The sequence below is a fragment of the Quercus robur genome, chromosome 4 (genome assembly GCF_932294415.1).
Source record: "Quercus robur chromosome 4, dhQueRobu3.1, whole genome shotgun sequence".
Lineage (NCBI taxonomy): Eukaryota > Viridiplantae > Streptophyta > Magnoliopsida > Fagales > Fagaceae > Quercus > Quercus robur.
In genome coordinates, this window is record NC_065537.1 from 23734417 (window position 1) to 23751959 (window position 17543).

General features: G+C 34.8%; 1 protein-coding gene and 2 long non-coding RNA genes across 8 annotated transcripts in view; 2 read left to right on the forward strand and 1 right to left on the reverse strand.

The window, feature by feature from the left end:
* The window catches only part of LOC126720911 (nudix hydrolase 7-like), a 226398-nt gene that overhangs the window by 199544 nt on the left and 9311 nt on the right, over window positions 1-17543 (reverse strand). The window contains exon 9 of one of the 5 annotated variants that reach the window (XR_007653723.1): window positions 17049-17360. The exons of the other annotated variants lie outside the window; for them this stretch is intronic. The gene's annotated coding sequence lies outside the window, so the exon portion shown is untranslated. The remainder of the gene's footprint in view (window positions 1-17048; window positions 17361-17543) is intronic. 5 annotated transcript variants of the gene reach the window in all.
* Window positions 1-17543, forward strand: part of LOC126720916 (uncharacterized) — a 72131-nt gene that overhangs the window by 54344 nt on the left and 244 nt on the right. The gene's annotated exons all lie outside the window — the stretch shown is intronic.
* LOC126720914 (uncharacterized) lies at window positions 207-17356 on the forward strand. Of its 2 annotated transcripts, none has more exons than XR_007653725.1 (3): window positions 207-240; window positions 722-880; window positions 17208-17356. It is a non-coding gene; the product is annotated as an uncharacterized LOC126720914 (long non-coding RNA). The 2 variants fall into 2 exon arrangements; XR_007653724.1 differs by lacking the exons at window positions 207-240; window positions 722-880 and adding exons at window positions 300-369; window positions 15564-15593 and having other exon boundaries at window positions 17208-17351.

Here is a 17543-nt window from a genome sequence, read left to right on the forward strand (position 1 = left end):
CAAATATTGAAAACTATACATAGTCAATTGAAACCCGTTTTCCATGATAATAATAATGTTAGGCGTGTACCAAATCAACATTAATTTTCAATTTCCACTTAAAAGCGAAATAAGACTTTAATATTTGTCCATGATTACACGGTAAATAATGACTCTCACATTTTAAGTGCGCACCTACTACCTTTGTTTGTTTTGTTTTTTGTTTCACTCATTCTGTTGTAAAGAAATCCACATTTTTAGGTATTACACAATTAAGAATTATACACTAAGTATGGCATTCTAGACAGTATGACTCACCCTTCAAGGGTTTCTATCATGGTATTGTGCACATCAAATATGACTTTATACATTTGATTATGAAGTGACAAGGTGTTTCATATCTTGACTATTAAAGTAGAGGTAGCTTGTTTTGCCCGGCCTGTAGCTGTAGCCAATGGAGAAACAAGTTGAACTTAAGATCCACAACCTCTTACACGTTAACAATGTAACAACTTAATTTTTATTAAAATAAAAAAATATATTTTTAGGGGCATGAAATTGAAAGTATTCTATACATACATTGCAAGATATATTGCATAAACAAACAAAACATTGAATCTTTCTTAAAACAATGTGCATAAATAAATATCAAATTACATCTTTATTATTCATAAAAGATAAAAATAAAAACAAATTATATCTTTATTGACTCATTCTATTGTAAAGAAATCCACATTTTTAGGTATTACACAATTTAGAATTGTACACTAAGTTTGGCATTCTATACAGTATGACTAAACCTTCAAGGGTTTCTATCATGGTATTGTGCACATCAAATATGACTTTATACATTTGATTATGAAGTGACAAGGTGTTTCATATCTTGACTATTGAAGTAGAGGTAGATTGTTTTGCCAGAGTCTGTAGCTGTAGCCAATGGAGAAAAACCAGCATAGTTCTTTTCTGACTTTGATAAGCATATTTTGGCAACATAATTGAAGAGCTCTTGTTTTTGGTTAAAAGGTTGGGCCGCATAGTCCTCAATTGGCATCCACTAGAGAATTGGAAAAGAAAAAAATGAACAGAAGAAAACCATGTTACCATATTTCAGTAATTCTAGAAGACCCAATATGAATCCAAATTTCATGATTTTCCATTTACATTAATATTAAGTTATGCCGTGTCAAACCAAAATGGGAAAATAGGAGATAAGCCACTTTATTCCTGCTAAACCAAAGGTGTAATAAAGTAGACAGAGGGGGCAAGTTAATGTCTTCTGCCACCAAATGCACATGAATAGTAAGAATTTTCACCTTTAATGGTTTTTAATTAGCTCTAAATGTGTTTCAAGTTTAAATTGAAAAGGCATACTGCATCAAAGATACATGGATAAGAGGAGGTTTTTTCAAGAACAGGAGATGTGAAATAGTACATGCTAGTCAGGGCCATAAATGTAAAAGATTTCACTAAATATCTTTTGAATTAAGATTAAGCACAAATGGAGTCATCATAAAAGTACTAAAATCAGCTGTTACGGGTTGTTATTGGAAGGCAAAAAAGTAATTTTAGTGGAAAGTTCAAATTAGAACAAATAACAACTAACCACCTATGATTTATTGTGAAAATGTTGTGGATGTAATAGCTTTTTTATTTATATTTGCAAGTGAATTGTACTTTTACGATTTAGGTCTACCAATTTCATTTTATTAGGCTATTACTATTTTAATATGTGGAAGTAAGATTATTTTTGTAATAAGGCAATTAGGGTTTCTTACGCTAATTAAAACTAAGATTTGTACTCCTTTTAGAGATAGTTGATATTTTGATAAATGATAAAAAATAAAAATAAAAATGGCCATTGGTATTTATAGTCAGGTGCATGGTGGGAAATTGCCTCAAATTTCAATTATGACTTGGAAAGTCAATTAAGTTTCCTAGTTGAAGAAGAAAATTTTAATTTGGGTTTCCTTTGTGTGGAAGGAAAGATCATTTCTTGGTATGGAAGGAAAGTCTATTCATTGTTAAAGGAGTAATATGTTCCTAGTCTAAAAGGGAATAGGAAAAGAAGTCTTATAAATGAACCATACCACAAAGAATTTGATGGCTTTGGCCCAAGGCTCTTCCCTATGGGGAGAAGAAAAATAGAGCGTGAAATCGAGAGAGAAAAAAGGGTTTTTGGCTTCCCGCCTTAGAGGAGATAGCTAAGGAAGAGAGAGCAAAGAAAAATAAGAGAAATTTTTCTTTAGCTGTGAGATATACACAAGAAATATTGTATATTGATTTAATAATACTGAAACTGATTTGGAGTTTCTCCTATGTTTTTTTTTCCTTTAAGGAGAAATGGTTTTTTACGTAAATATTTATATTTTTATGTGCGATTGCTATTTTGAATTGATAATATTGATGGTAATATTATTTGGGACGTAACAATGGTATCAAAGCTTAGTTGATTTAGTGGATGACTTTTTGTGTGAATTAAGATGGAAGAGAATGGATTGCTTTGACTAGGTGGAGTTATCCTAAGAGAAAAGAAGACAGTTGAAGACAATCAATGGAATTTGAGTCAAGATGTAAATTGTTGGGAAATTGCCTGAAATTCCGTTTGTGACTTGAAAATTTAATTAGGTTTCCTAGTTGAAGAAGGAAAATTTAATTTGGGTTTCCTTTGTGTGGAAGGAAAAACTATTTCTTTGTGTGGGATGAAAGTTTATTTCTTATTAAACAAGTAATGTGTTCCTAGTCTAAGGGAGAATATGAAAAGTCTTATAAATAAATCATGCTACAAAAAATTGGATGGCTTTAGCTCAAGGGTCCTCCCTATGGGGAGAGGAAAAATAGAGCGTGAAATCAAGAGAGAAAAAAGGGATTTTTGGTTAGGAGTAACAAAGGAGGAGAGAGTAAAGAGTTCCCGCCTTCGAGAATATAGCAAAGGAAGATAAAACAAAGGGTTGTTGCCTTAGAGGAGATATAGCTAACGAGAAGAGAGCAAAGGGTTGCCACCTTTGAGGAGATAGCCAAGGAGGAGAGAGCAAAGTGTTGTTGCATTCGTAAAATACAAAGAGAACGTATGTGAGAGCAAAAAAATAAATCAAGAGAGATTCTTCTTTTACCATAAGACATATACAAGAAATATTGTAATTGATTTGATAATAATGAAATTGATTCAGAGTTTCTTCCGTTGTTTTTTTGCCTTCAAGGAGAAAGGATTTTTCAAGTAAATATTTTTATTTTTATGTGTGATTGCTATTTGAAATTGATAATATTAATGATAATATTATTCGGGACCAAACAATGCCAAATCCAATTCAATCCACCAACTCCTACGTCTTATTTCTTTATTTTCCTGACTATTCAATTGTTTTGGTTGTCCTAAGCATCGCCATCACCGCAGCCAATCCAAGACTAGAAGAAGAAAAGAAAACATTCCCTAGCTATGTTTCTCAACCCATCAATCCACAAATAACCCACACAGAACTAATTAAAATAAATAATAATAAAAACCATGTGCCAAAACCCACAAATTTCTGACCCACCATGACCTACATACAGATCCCGACTACAGTAACCCGAAACACGCCCCCACATAAAATCCTCTACACATACGTACATACCAGGACTAAAGCTTCGTTTTGTTGTTGCTAATCCACACGTGACCCGTAACCGGGTCTTTTAGTCATTAAAAAGAAAAAAAAAGTTTCAAGTTTATGGAACCGTGCACTAGAGAAAGCCCAGCCCGCAAATAACCAGTCTAAGTAAGGCCCATTACAAGGCTCAGGTTCTCTTCATAATTCCTATCTTTGGTGGACTCAAATTAATTTTTAGAGTTACCTTTAGCTTCTTTACGTTCATACCAAAAAAAGATAAAAATAAAAAGCCTACTCCCCACTCAGTCAGCCTATTAGACAAATCACTTATTAGCCACATCGTTAGTCAGAGCACAGCATCATTCAGCCAACAACTCAGGTTATTGTCTGAGACTTGTTATTTTAGGCTGCGTTTGAATTGACTTCAAATTGATTCTGGAAATGATTTTCGAAAAATGGGGGTGTTTGGCTATTACTTCAAATTCGGTCAAACTGAAAGCATTTCCAGTTGATCGAATTTGAGAGCCAAAACAACGGAAAATCTATTTTCACTTCAAAGTACTTCTGGCCTTGGAAGAGAGAGAGAGAGAGAGAGAGAGAGAGAGAGAGAGAGAGAGAGAGAGAGAGAGAGAGAGAGAGAGAGAGAGAGCGACATCACCGTCCGCCGACATCACCGGCTGGCACAGTAGCGCCGATCGCGATCTCCGTTTCGATCTTCGCACTATCGCGATCGCGATCGACGCATCGCGCAAACGCGTCGATCGCGATCGCGCGAAGTGCCGACCGCTCCGATCGCTATCTCGCCTTCGTTTGTCCGGATTTGATGATTTTTTTTTTCTGGGTTTTGTTTGTGTTTTGAGGAATAAATGATATTATATAATCGTTTGGTAACCAAGAAAATGTAAGAAAATGTGAGCAACAAGTAGAAAATGTGTTTTTCTATGGTATTTTCAAGAACACAACCAAACATTAGAAAATATTTTTCGAAACATTTTTTGAAATGCAACTAAACACATGAAAACATTTTCCTTTCCGAAAAATAGCATTTTTGGAAAATAGAATATTTTCTGAAAGTACTTTTACACTAACCAAACGCAGCCTTAGAGGCATTAGAGCATTCTCTTTTATCAAGGTATTAAAAATGCTAAATGTTATTTAGCATTCAGCTTCAGTGAGCCGTTAACGATTGTAAAAAAATAAAAAAGAGTATTTTTTTATTCTCACATTTCTTTCTTTCTCACTCTCTCCAGGTCTGTTTTTCTTTTTCTCTCTTTGCCGCTGTCCTCTCCGTCTCCCTCTTTCTCCATACTCTCCGTCTCCCTCTTTTTCACAGTGACGGTCTGCCTCGCCGGAGTCACCGTGTCTCAAGCGAAACCATCAACGGATGGTTGCTGATACTTAACTCACTCAGCAAGCCTCCACGACGGGAAAAGAAGGTGAGCTTGTCCACCACGATTACGACGGCTGAGTTATTTTGTGGTTTTGTGGTTGTGGGTGTGGGTTGATCTGGTCTGGGTCGTAGAATCGGATCTGGGTTGTGGGTGGGTTTCGGTAGCCTTAAGTGGTTTTATGGTCGTGGGTGTGGGTTGATTGATTTGGTGGTTGGTTGTTGTGGGTTGGGCCGTGTTGTTGCTAGGTGTGAAATCTTTCTCTGGTGTGCCATGGTTGATCGATTCGGTGATTGGTTGTGGGTTTGTTATGGGTGGTGGCTTGGGTGGTGACATTGAGTGGCTGGTGGCTGGTGGCTGGTGGTGGCCAAGAGGGGTGGGTTGTGTGTTTTTGCTTGGAGAAGAGAGACACAGAAAGAGAGAAAGAGATGTCTCATGAATAATAAAAAAGAATTATAAATATATAATATATAATATTTTAATGAAGTAGTAAAAAAAATAAAATTTTTGACTTGAGTGTGTTATACAGTGGAATGTTAAAATAATTAAAAGTAATGTTTTGAGATATTATATATTATATTTTTTGACATGCTTGATATGCATGCTACAATTTACCTATCTACTCTCGCAAAATGTTTTCACTTTTCACTATTTTAACTTTCACTTTCTAATTCTCTTCAATTTTTTCTTAATCTTTTTAATCAATAGTTGAGGTTGAAAATTACTTTTTGTAACTATCAATCTCAACCATTCATAGTAATTACATTAAGCGTAATACCTCTCAATCCATTTTAGAGTATCATGATAATATTAGAAACATCTTATTTTGATGGTTGTAAAAATAGTCCATTGGATTTTGTCAACTAGAAATATCGAATGAATCAATTCTTTAAGCAAGCAAATTTTGTGGATAACATAAAAATTGGGTATGCAAAGTTGAAGTTAAAGAAGGAACACAAATATTTTGGAAGGATCTCGAATATATGCACTTTATAAGTTATGAATCTCCCATTGCTACCTAAAATATAAAAAAAAAAAAAAAAAAAAAAGGCTTTGTGATGAATATTTGTCACCATACTTTCAAACTCCGTATCTACCCCAATCCTAGTGTGCTAATTTTCAAGATTGAAGTGATAGTATGAGGAAATTGAATAGCTAGCCAACTACATGTTTGTCACCATACTTTCAAACTCCATATCTACCCCAATCCTAGTGTGCTAATTTTCAAGATTGAAGTGATAGTACGAGGAAATTGAATAGCTAGCCAACTACATGTTTTGAAGAAAATATGATGAAGTCTTATCCCATTTCACGTCCTTAATGCACTATTGAACAATCTACCTTTCGCCAGGACTTCAAAGAATTAAAGGGATTATCTGAAAAACTCATGAAAGTGTTCAAGACTTGGTTGGTTAGGTGAAGAAAGTGAAAACTCAAACTGATGAGATTTTGGTAATGGAGAAACATCAAGTAACACTAGCTAATAAAGCACAAGCACCAACAAGTGTTGCATTAACATGTATGCAACAAGAGGAACCTATTGAAGAGTGCAGGATAAAGAAAAGATTCCACAAGAGAATAAAATCTAATGTGAAAGTTGAAGTTGTTGAATATGCTAGTGATTAGCTCTCCATAGTGCTCGAAGATCTACAACTTGGTGAAGTTGAAGGGGTAGATAATATATTGTTTTCAAGGGTTGATAATATATTGTTGTAATGCAAGATTTTTCTATTTTTTGTGCTCCTTAAGATGATTCCAGACTTGAAATAAGTGTTATTTGTTAGTGTCCTAATCCTTCAATGCTTTAAAATTCAAGGTCGAGTTTTATCCAATCAGAGAAGAATGATGTGGGAAACGCAAGAAGATTTTATTTAGTATTCTACATTTATGTTTGCAAGGAGTTTCTTTTAGAAAAGAAAAAAGAGTTTTTATTAAATAGATTCAATTATATATTTGTGAAAAATATATGCATTTAAATGCTGTTAAAGTCAGTTATATATAGCAGAAAAAAAAAAGAATTTTAAAAGAAAAAAAAAAAAAAAAGGAAGAGACATTGGTATTTTCAATAAATCTACATAATTTAGTAGGTTTTTTTTTTTTTTTTTTTTTAAATATCAAAGGGGGCGATTAAGTGAAATTGTATTTAACATAAAGAATTTATTATTAAAATAGAGGGGGAGGGGAAAAATCAAGGAGGCATGGCCCAGCCCATCATTGCATATCATATATAACGAACATGTATTCAAATTTATGCTTTACTAATCACATTTTATTGTGTATTTGTTTGACTTTCTTTATAAAATAACAAAAGTTTAATTTTTTAAAAAAAAATGGCATATCATAATTAATAGAGTATAAAATGAAAAACAAAAAAGTTGGACAGACAAATGATTTGTATTCTCATGTAATATATACTTAATTATATTTGGGCAAAGAAGGTTATTTCTTTGATTGAGCTTTCGGCTAAGGTGTCAATGTAGAATTAATTTAAAATATACAATGATTTAGTTGGACCATTGTATCTTGGAGGGAAACATGCCAACTAGTTTTACATTTTAAGAATGTTCATAAGTCAGTTTATAAACATTGGAAACTTATACTTACCTTAACTGCAGCTTCAACAAGATTTACATGTTCGATGGGCAATTTGATCCATACAGCTCTGTTCCGCTGCAAATTACATCCCAACTTCATAAAATTACAGGAGCAGAGCAACTACATAAAATAAACCGATAATATTAAAATAATATATACCTGTTGCCTCCAGTGTGACATTGAAGCTCTAAGCAAAGGAGAAAAGACCTCAGAATCCATAGGTTTCTCAATGTTCACTACAACTCCTCCATATAAATCAGTTACAGAACTTAGTAGCTCGACTTGTTGAACTCTTTGTTGAGACATGACTTGTTTCTCTATTGATATGGAACTTGTTGAAATCGTCCTGTTTCTGACCAGGAATGAAAATCTATCTCCTAAACAAATAACAAAAAAGAAAGGAATCATGCACCTAGTTGTGCTGAAGAGTTCATCCAGCAGTAAACAACTTATCGCAAACATAGTTGAACAAATATTACCAAATATTGAAAACAATACATGGTCAATTGAAACCCGTTTTACATAATAATAATAATGTTAGGCGTGTACCAAATCAACGTTAATTTTCAATTTCCTCTTAATAGCGGAATAAGACTTTAATATTTGTTCATGATTACACGGTAAATAATGACTCTCACATTTTAAGTGGGCACCTACCACCTTTGTTTGTTTTGTTTTTTGTTTTTTGTTTTTTTCTTCTGTTATGTGGGCACCTACTATTATTACACTATTTGTGTTACTATTATACATGTGAAAAAACAAAATAAAATAAAATAAAAAATAAGAAGAAGAAGAAGAAGAAGAAAAAAAAAGGGTGTGGCCATGGGTTTTGTGGGTTGCAGATGGGTGTGGCCATGGGTCTCAGGTGCGTTTGGAATGGGTCACAGAGGGTTCACGGTGGTTGAGGTTTTGTGGGTTTTTTTTTGCCACCGGTGGTGGTGGCTGGCAGTAGCTAGTTGCAGGTTGCTGGGGTTGGTGGCAGAGACTCTTCTTTGCCGAGTTTGGTTGCAAGTTGCTGAGTTGGTTGCTACCCACTAGATGTGGTTTTTTTTTTTTTTTTTGGGTTGGTGGTTCTGATTTGCAGGATGTGGTTTTTGGTGGTTTTGGCAGGATGTTGGAAATAAATAATAAAGAAAGATTAAAAAAATAATATTTTAATAAAATGGTAAAATAATAGAGTTTTTGGATATTGGGTGTATTGTAAAATGGTATGGTATAATTGATAAAGTAGTTTTTTAAGATGATAAAATAGGATATGATGACAAAACCGGTTGGAGATGCTCTTAGTCTGCTGTTTAAACTCAAGTTGGTCAATCACGTGCATGTCATGTGTAAATAAAAAGCTTCAATTACATTTTGCAAAAGAGAGAAAAAGAGAAGCCAGTGATGTTTGTTTCGATTATCATATCAATCCACTACTAACCCAATTCAATACCTGATTATCCCTACTCTCACAAATACAATTCTACAGATTGATTACCAAACTCCCTCTCTCAACTTATTTACAAGTAATTTTTTTTAAAGGATAAAAAAATAGAGTTTTGACGCTTTGCAGCCTATAATGGACATACTAAACCAGGTTCACTAGTTCAGGCTTTAGTCGGAGGAGAAAGACGATTTCTTAACTAAGCTGCTGCATCATTAGAGTTCAAGCTCGGCCACTAAGAAAAACTGATCTCACCGTTCATGGCTTCGATGTTTCGTTACCTCTCTTTATCGCTTTAGATGCTGTTTGTTTTGCCAAGAAAATGAAAGAAAAAGGGAGAGAAAAAAACAAAAAGTCTAGATCAGTGATGGGTTCAACCAGCAGTGAATGTCAAACGAACTAAGCAGTTGGCAACACAAAGCCTAGATTGGCAATGAGAGCACGAATTTTGATGATACCGCAGCTCAGTTGAAAGATCCTCTCTCCTTTAGTGAATGCCTGAACTAGTGAACCTAATTTCTCTTTTTCTCTCTTTTGCTCAATAACAGCAACATTAAAGTCTCAAACTTTCTTCTTTTGGCTAAAAAATAAAAACCCACTAATAAAAACCCTTATTTGCTAAATTTCCCTTCAACCAATTTTGATCTAGTTACATACTAGGCTCTATATAAAAAGGACCAAGCTACACACTAAAAAACCACAATCCATCCCTCTCTCACCCCCTTATTCTAAAACACTTTGCTACCATATCTCTAAACATCTCCATATCTTTCTTCATCTCTCTTACAAAATCCATCTTCTTAGATAACACCTATTACACACACTACTACCCATCTCTCCCACACTTTAATATTCTGAAACCTCATCATTTTGCTGAACAAAAGCACATCTCCATCTCTTTCTCTATTGCTTTTACAATACCTCTCTTCTTAGAAAGCAACATAACCCATGACATAACACAAAAAACCACTCTAGTAGTATATATAAGCTCATGTATTTACTATATTTAACCTTCATATTATTTATCTCATACTTCCATATATTTAACAAATACATTCCTCATAAACTATCTATACATATTTCTCACATATATTTCTAATCTATCTTACAAACACCATATCTCACAAAACACACACACACACACACACACACACACACATATATATATATATATATATATTTCTTACTATCTCCACATATCTTAAAAGATGCCAAACACTCTTCCAAGAACATATTATAAAAGCCATTCTCATGAAAGACATATGAACATCAATACTAAGGATTTTCTCTTAAAAGGCACAAAGACTTCATATTAAAGTCATTCTCATTGAAGACATACATTTCTAATACTTAAAACTATTCTTATGTAAGGCACAAACTTATAAAACTAAAAGTCCTTCTTATGGAAGGCAATATCACTCATACTTGACTGAAAACTAAAAGAGCATTACATGGAGAAAATCATTTAAGTGCATGATAAAGTGGATAAACTTAACCAACCTATGCACACAGCTAGACATATTCTCTCTCCCTCCAGCTGCACCCATTTTTCCTCTTCAATCATGAAGTCACCATGAAAGAATTCATAAGATCATATTGTACCGCTGGACTCATTTTCTCATGTTGCCGAAATGTTAAGTCCATTGACGTTATACGACTGGAGCTACAAAACTATGAAGATAAGTCATTATATTTTCATCTTCAAATTTATATTATTAAGTATATTTTATTTATTATCATTATACCACTCGACTAATGTCATTATATCGCTGAAATGTTATCAGCTTACTAATGCTATACGGCCGGAGCCACAAATCATATAAGAAATAAAGTGATATTATACCGTTGGAGTTAGAAACATAAGAAATAAGTCAATGTTTTCTCCATCTTTGAAATTATATTATTAAGTTTAACCCATTATTATTGTACCGTTGGATACAAGTTACTTTAATATTATCTCACTATTTAATAAACATGATTTCACTAATACTTCATTAATGAACATACATATTAATAAATCGATTTACCACCATTGCACATATATTATTTGGACATGAACCACCACTAGACACATATTTTTTGGAAATGAACTACCATTGGACATATATTATTTGGATATGGACCATTGCTAGACATACCTTATTATGTTGAACATGAACCATTAACTGCAGCTGGATATGGACTATTGGACTCATCTCATTATTGGAAATTTGATACCTAATTCATTATTTTCTAATGTTGGACATCACTTAATATACATAATAATAATGTATCAACTCACCATTTAATCAAAGCTATCATGCTAAGCATATTATTTATTTATTTATTTCAACCATTATCATGATTATAAGACTTTGGGCTTTATCTATTTTGTAGGCTTAAAAATACATCAGAAGCCATTGGTCTATACAGCCCAATGTCGAGTTCCGGGTTGAACTCCCCAAAACAAATCCGAGCTTAGCAAAGTCACACTTCCAGCAGAAGACACGTGGCTACACGCAAAAAAACCGCCCCCAACAAATGGTATTGGATATTTTTATAGCTCACAGTGAATGGAATGTAGTTTCATAGTTATTTTTGGAAGCTTGGTACTAAACTATTCCTATCATTCTTGTCATGTGGTTAATGAAATTTTTTTTGCATAAATTAAATGGAAATTCCCAAATTATAACATGTTTTATAAAATGTTTATTATCACGAAGCTTGCATTTCCCCCACCCCTATTAGTTATGCTGCTTATTAGGTTCTGTTTCATTCTATTATTTTATAAACTTTTCAAAGTAGCCAAAATCTTTTAAAACAGATTTTTGGTGGCTAACAATAATTAGACTAACTACTGATGGAGGCTGAACTTTTATGATAGCGATATTAGACGATTTACATCTTGGAGTAGACTTGACTCATACTTTTGTATATTATAATAGTTGTAACTTTATTCCCACTGATGGGACAAGCTGATGATATGCAATTATTTATTCAGACCTCCATTTTTTTGTGGCCAATGGTCCTTGTAATTATTGTATAGAGTTCTTACTTACTTTGGGAGTATATTTAATGGATTTATTATGATAATTCTTGATTTTAGTACTTGATATAATTTATTTGGATTGAATTGTCAAAAAGGGGGAAAACAAATATCTACAGGTACTTTTCAGATGTCTTTCTCATGCTTTGGACTCTTTTGGGTTTAAGGTGCGACAAAAGGTCTCTTCATAATCAATCTCATACTCCTGTGTAAAACCTTTTGCAAGAGGCCAAGCTTTGTAGCACTAAATGGAGCCATCAGATCAAGTCTTGGTCTTGTAGATCCACTTACAATTAACCAAAGACTTCCAAGGGGGGAGAGTCACCAAATCCCAAGTATGGTTTTTGGATAATGCATTAAGTTCCTCTTTCATTGCAATTTGTCATAAAGGATCAATAGAGGCCTTACAATAGGTGTGAGACTTGTGTAGAGTAACAAAGGCAATGTAACAATGATAGTCAAGTAAATGTGCAAAAATAAATCTTACCCAAGTTAAGTGACGAAGTGGAATGTATTGTGCAAGATCTTCAAGTGGAGCAAGAGTAGAAGACCCAGGCTCAAAGTTGGGTAGCTTGTCTTCAACCTATTCATCTTTCACATGTTCATTAGAGAGTGATCTAGGAGAGGCATCAAAAATATCTGATGGTTAGACAAAGAATTCTATTGGAGGATTAAGAGCAATTATAGAAGGAATATTTGGCTCATCTAAAAAAAGATTTAAGATAGGGGAGTAGATAAGGAGGCACGAAAGTAAGAGAGCTCGAAAAAGTCGCAATGTTCCCAAAAGACAACATTGCGAGAGATACGAAGACGGTGAGAGACAGGATCATAACACCGATGTCCCTTTTGAGTTGCACCATAACCAAGAAAACAGCAAAGCCTAGATTGAGGCTCAAATCTATTATGCTCATGTGACTGAAGAAAAATGAAACAGGCAGAACTAAAGGAGCGAAGGTGCTAATATTCTAGAGGTGACCTAAAGAAGCACTCATATGGAGTTTGATTTTGGATGACAAGACTAGGAATGTGATTAATAGCATGAACAACATAAAAAGCGGCTTCATCCCAAAAAGGAGTAAGAACTTTGGCAGAGAGGAGGAGAGGACGAATAATGTCAAGAATATGACGAAATTTTCATTTGGATCTACCATTTTGCTGAGAGGTACCTAGACAAGTTAGTTGATGAATAGTGCTATAAGAATGCAAAATAGCTTGGAAAGCATATTGAGTGTTTTCAAGAGCATTATCGGTTCAAAAAATTTTGATGCGTTTGGAAAATTGAGTTTCAACCATTTTTGCAAAGTTACAATATACTTGTAACAATTCAGAACAAGGTTTCACATGAAAAACTCAGATATAGTGAGAATAATCATCAACAAAGAACAAAATATCAAGATCCACCAATACTAGAGATAGAGGAAGGCCCCTAGACATCAGAATGAATTAAGTCAAAGATATTAGTAGACATTGATTTAGTAGTATTGAAAAAGCAAAGCTGGTTGTTTTCCTAACTAACATGAAACACAATCAAAATTTTCTTTGGACACTGAATTTAACAAACCTCTAGAAGCCAAGTGTTGTACCCAAGAAGAAGATGTGTGACCAAGTCACGCATACCAAAGTGCAAGGGAAGAAATAGAAGAAACTGCAGCAGCAACAAATGCAGGAGCAACATGTGGAAGACGAAGATTGACCACGGAAAACATACGCCCAACTCTAAGACTGGTCTCAATCTCCTGTCCCGTCCTCGGATCCTACACAGTACACCCAGAATAATCAAAGGTAATGTGATAACCTAACTCAGTTAATTGTCCCATAGAAAATAAATTGTAAGAAATTTTGGTAACATTAAAGAACCCAAGAATCGAGAGTTTGGAGGTCGAGATAGAACCTATATTATTAACAAACATTGTGAAATCATTTGTTGTGCAAATATTAAGGGGGTGTGGTGCAAGTTCAAGTTGAGAAAATAAGGACAAGTGAAGTGTCATGTGATTGCAACAAGCAGAATCCACATACCAAGAGGGAGGAGACATAACAAATAAAACTTAGAGAGAAGAGGAAAAAGATGTGTTACCAACCATACGAATGGTATTAGTGATGATGTTTTAAAGGTCAACTATGAAAATGGTGATAGTGGATCCAGAAGACTTCGTGGAGATGGCAGCCATTGGTTGGGTACTCTTAGTGTTAGCAATGTTAGTAGTGGAAATGGAAACAACTGATTTGTTGTGATGATAGCAAGTCTCAATATTATGGCCAACACGTTTGCAAAAACGTGTGTTGGATTGTCAATAACGATTGTTGCAGTAAGAAGAAGACCTATTCTCGTTCTTCATTTAGAAGCAAAATATGCAAAAATGGACTGCAAAAATGAAATCTATGCAAAAAATTGAGTAAGGAGCACCTAGACTTCAAAAAGTGACCTCCGACAGAAAGTCCACGGTTAACCATCAGAGAAGTCAACATTCAGCACCAACAAAGTCAATGCTGGTCAAGTCAACATCGACTGGTCAACGCTGACGTAAACAGATGACAACAGCAAGGCCTGGCGATGATGTAAGTAGATGACGTCAGGATGATGTGAGCAGGAATCTAGAAGATGACGTTAGCTAGGGTTGATGTGGCACATATGATGTTAAAGATGATGTCAGTAGGGATCAAGTGTAGGTGCGTATGGCGCGTGGGCATGTGATCACGATGCAGAATCTTTTGGAGGCGTGTGGGGGCATGTGAAGGCTCCAAAGACAACAAGATTTCCATGGTTCAGTAGATCGACAGAACTCAATCACAGTGATACTTGCAAAAGTGCAATCAAAGTAAGATTCTTGGCGGCAATGATTTTTGGTAGTGGTCTTCTAGGTGTGAGTCTCCTCAACGATGGTGGTTGCAAGTCCCGAACCAGAGACAAATATTGAGATGCGTAAGAAGTTCAACGGCGAATGGCTACAGCAACAGTTGTGATGGCAGAAGCAACTATGAGTCTGGAGTAACACCAAAAAGAGATAAGACTACTAAGAAAAAGGCAGAGCAATGACTCTGATACCATGTTAGAAATATTGAATGAATGTATTATATTTCTCAAGTAATAAAATATACATGAGTGACTTTATATAGGAGGCAAAGTGTGAAGTACAAGTATGTGTGCTATACAAGTAAACAAGGTGAACTTAAGGTCCACAGCCTATTACACGTTAACAATGTGACAACTTATTTTTTATTAAAATAAAAAAATGTATTTTTAGGGACATAAAATTGAATGTATTCTATACATACATTGCAAGACATATCGCATAAACAAACAAAACATTGAATCTTTCTTAAAACAATGTGCATAAATAAATATCAAATTACATCTTTATTATTCATAAAAGATAAAAATAAAAACAAATTATATCTTTATTGACTCATTCTTGTAAAGAAATCCACATTTTTAGGTATTACACAATTAAGAATTGTACACTAAGTATGACATTCTATAAAGTATGACTAACCCTTCAAGGGTTTCTATCATGGTATTGTGCACATCAAATACGACTTTATACATTTGATTATGAAGTGACAAGGTGTTTCATATCTTGACTATTGAAGTAGAGGTAGCTTGTTTTGCTAGAGCTTGTAGCTGTAGCCAATGGATAAACAAGGTGAACTTAAGATCCATAGCCTATTACACTAGGGATGGCAATTTTTGCCCGACCCGCGGGTATCCAGCCTGGCCCGACCCTAATGGGCCGAGTTTTACCTAGTCCGATTAGGAATAGGGCCAGGTATGAGTTTTTTTAAAAAAACTCGAAGCGGGTCTGGGTCGGGTCCTAGTTTTATCAAAAACATCCAAAACCCGACCCGAAACTCGATCCGGATATAACCCGATTAAAATTACAAAAAAAAGCCCACATATATATATATTTATTTATTTATATAGAGCTATAACTAACCCTAGCCCCTCATTTGTTTAGCAGCAGCTCACGTCTCCCTCACAGCACCTCACGCCTCCCTCACAGCACCTCACCCTTCCAGAAGCACACTTAAGCTCTCATTCTCACCTCATCCATCCTCACAGTCATAGCCGCCGCCTCCCTCAAGCCATCAGTATCACAGTCTCACGGTCTCACCCACCGCATGGTCTCAAGCACTCACTCTCACCCACCCTCACGGCCTCACTCTTACTCAGCCACTCCTCCTCCATGCGTTTCCATGTCCACCCCGTTGTCGATGCTAAGCCAACATTCCTCCCTCTCTGATCTGTCACCGCTCACCGTATGATCGTGAGAGTGAAATTTCCTAGATTTGCCAAGCCAACGTTCACCTCTCTGGGTTCGTTCCCCAAATATTTTTTTTTGGGTTAATTTCCTAATTCTTATATGATTTCTGGTATTGGGTTGGGTTGTATTGTTTTTGGTTTGATAATTGATAAATTCTGTAATTTTTTTTTTTTTTTTTTTGGGTGATTTGTGATGTGGAGTGTGGAAAATGAAAGCATGGGTCTTATGATATGTTTCTAGCTTACCATGCATTAATGAAAATGGCTTGGCTATGATTTGTAATTTTGTGATTTCTGATGTGAAGCCTGGAATTTTTTTTTTTTTTTTTTTTTTTTAATTTTAATTAGGTCAAGGTTTAGGGCCTTTAAATTGGGCCCTGAAGGGGGACCGCTGGACAGGGCCCAGCTGGGGCGGGTCTGGGCTCTGGAAAAAAACCCGATTAGTAAACGGACCAGGTCTAGGCCGTGGGTCTTGGCCCGCGGGTCAGGTCCGGGAATGTAAAAACCCGACTCGAACCCGACCCATTGCCATTCCTATATTACACGTTAACAATGTGAAAACTTAATTTTTATCAAAATAAAAATTTGTATTTTTAGGGACATAAAATTGAATGTATTCTATACATTCATTAAAAGATATATCGCATAAACAAACAAAACATTGAATCTTTCTTAAAACAATGTGCATAAATAAATATCAAATTACATCTTTATTATTCATAAAAGATAAAAATAAAAACAAATTATATCTTTATTGACTCATTTTGTTGTAAAGAAATCCACATTTTAGGTATTACACAATTAAGAATTGTACACTAAGTATGACATTCTATACAGTATGACTAAACCTTCAAGGGTTTCTATCATGGTATTGTGCACATCAAATATGACTTTATACATTTGATTATGAAGTGACAAGGTGTTTCATCTCTTGACTATTGAAGTAGAGGTAGCTTGTTTCGCCAGAGTCTGTAGCTGTAGCCAATGGAGAAAAACCAGCATAGTTCTTTTCTGACTTTGATAAGCATATTTTGGCAACATAATTGAAGAGCTCTTGTTTTTGGTTAAAAGGTTGGGCCGCATAGTCCTCAATTGGCATCCACTAGAGAATTGGAAAAGAAAAAAACGAACAGAAGAAAACCATGTTACCATAATTCAGTAATTCTAGAAGACCCAATATGAATCCAAATTTCATGATTTTCCATTTACATTAATATTAAGTTATGCCATGTCAAACCAAAATGGGAAAATAGGAGATAAACCACTTTATTCCTGCTAAACCAAA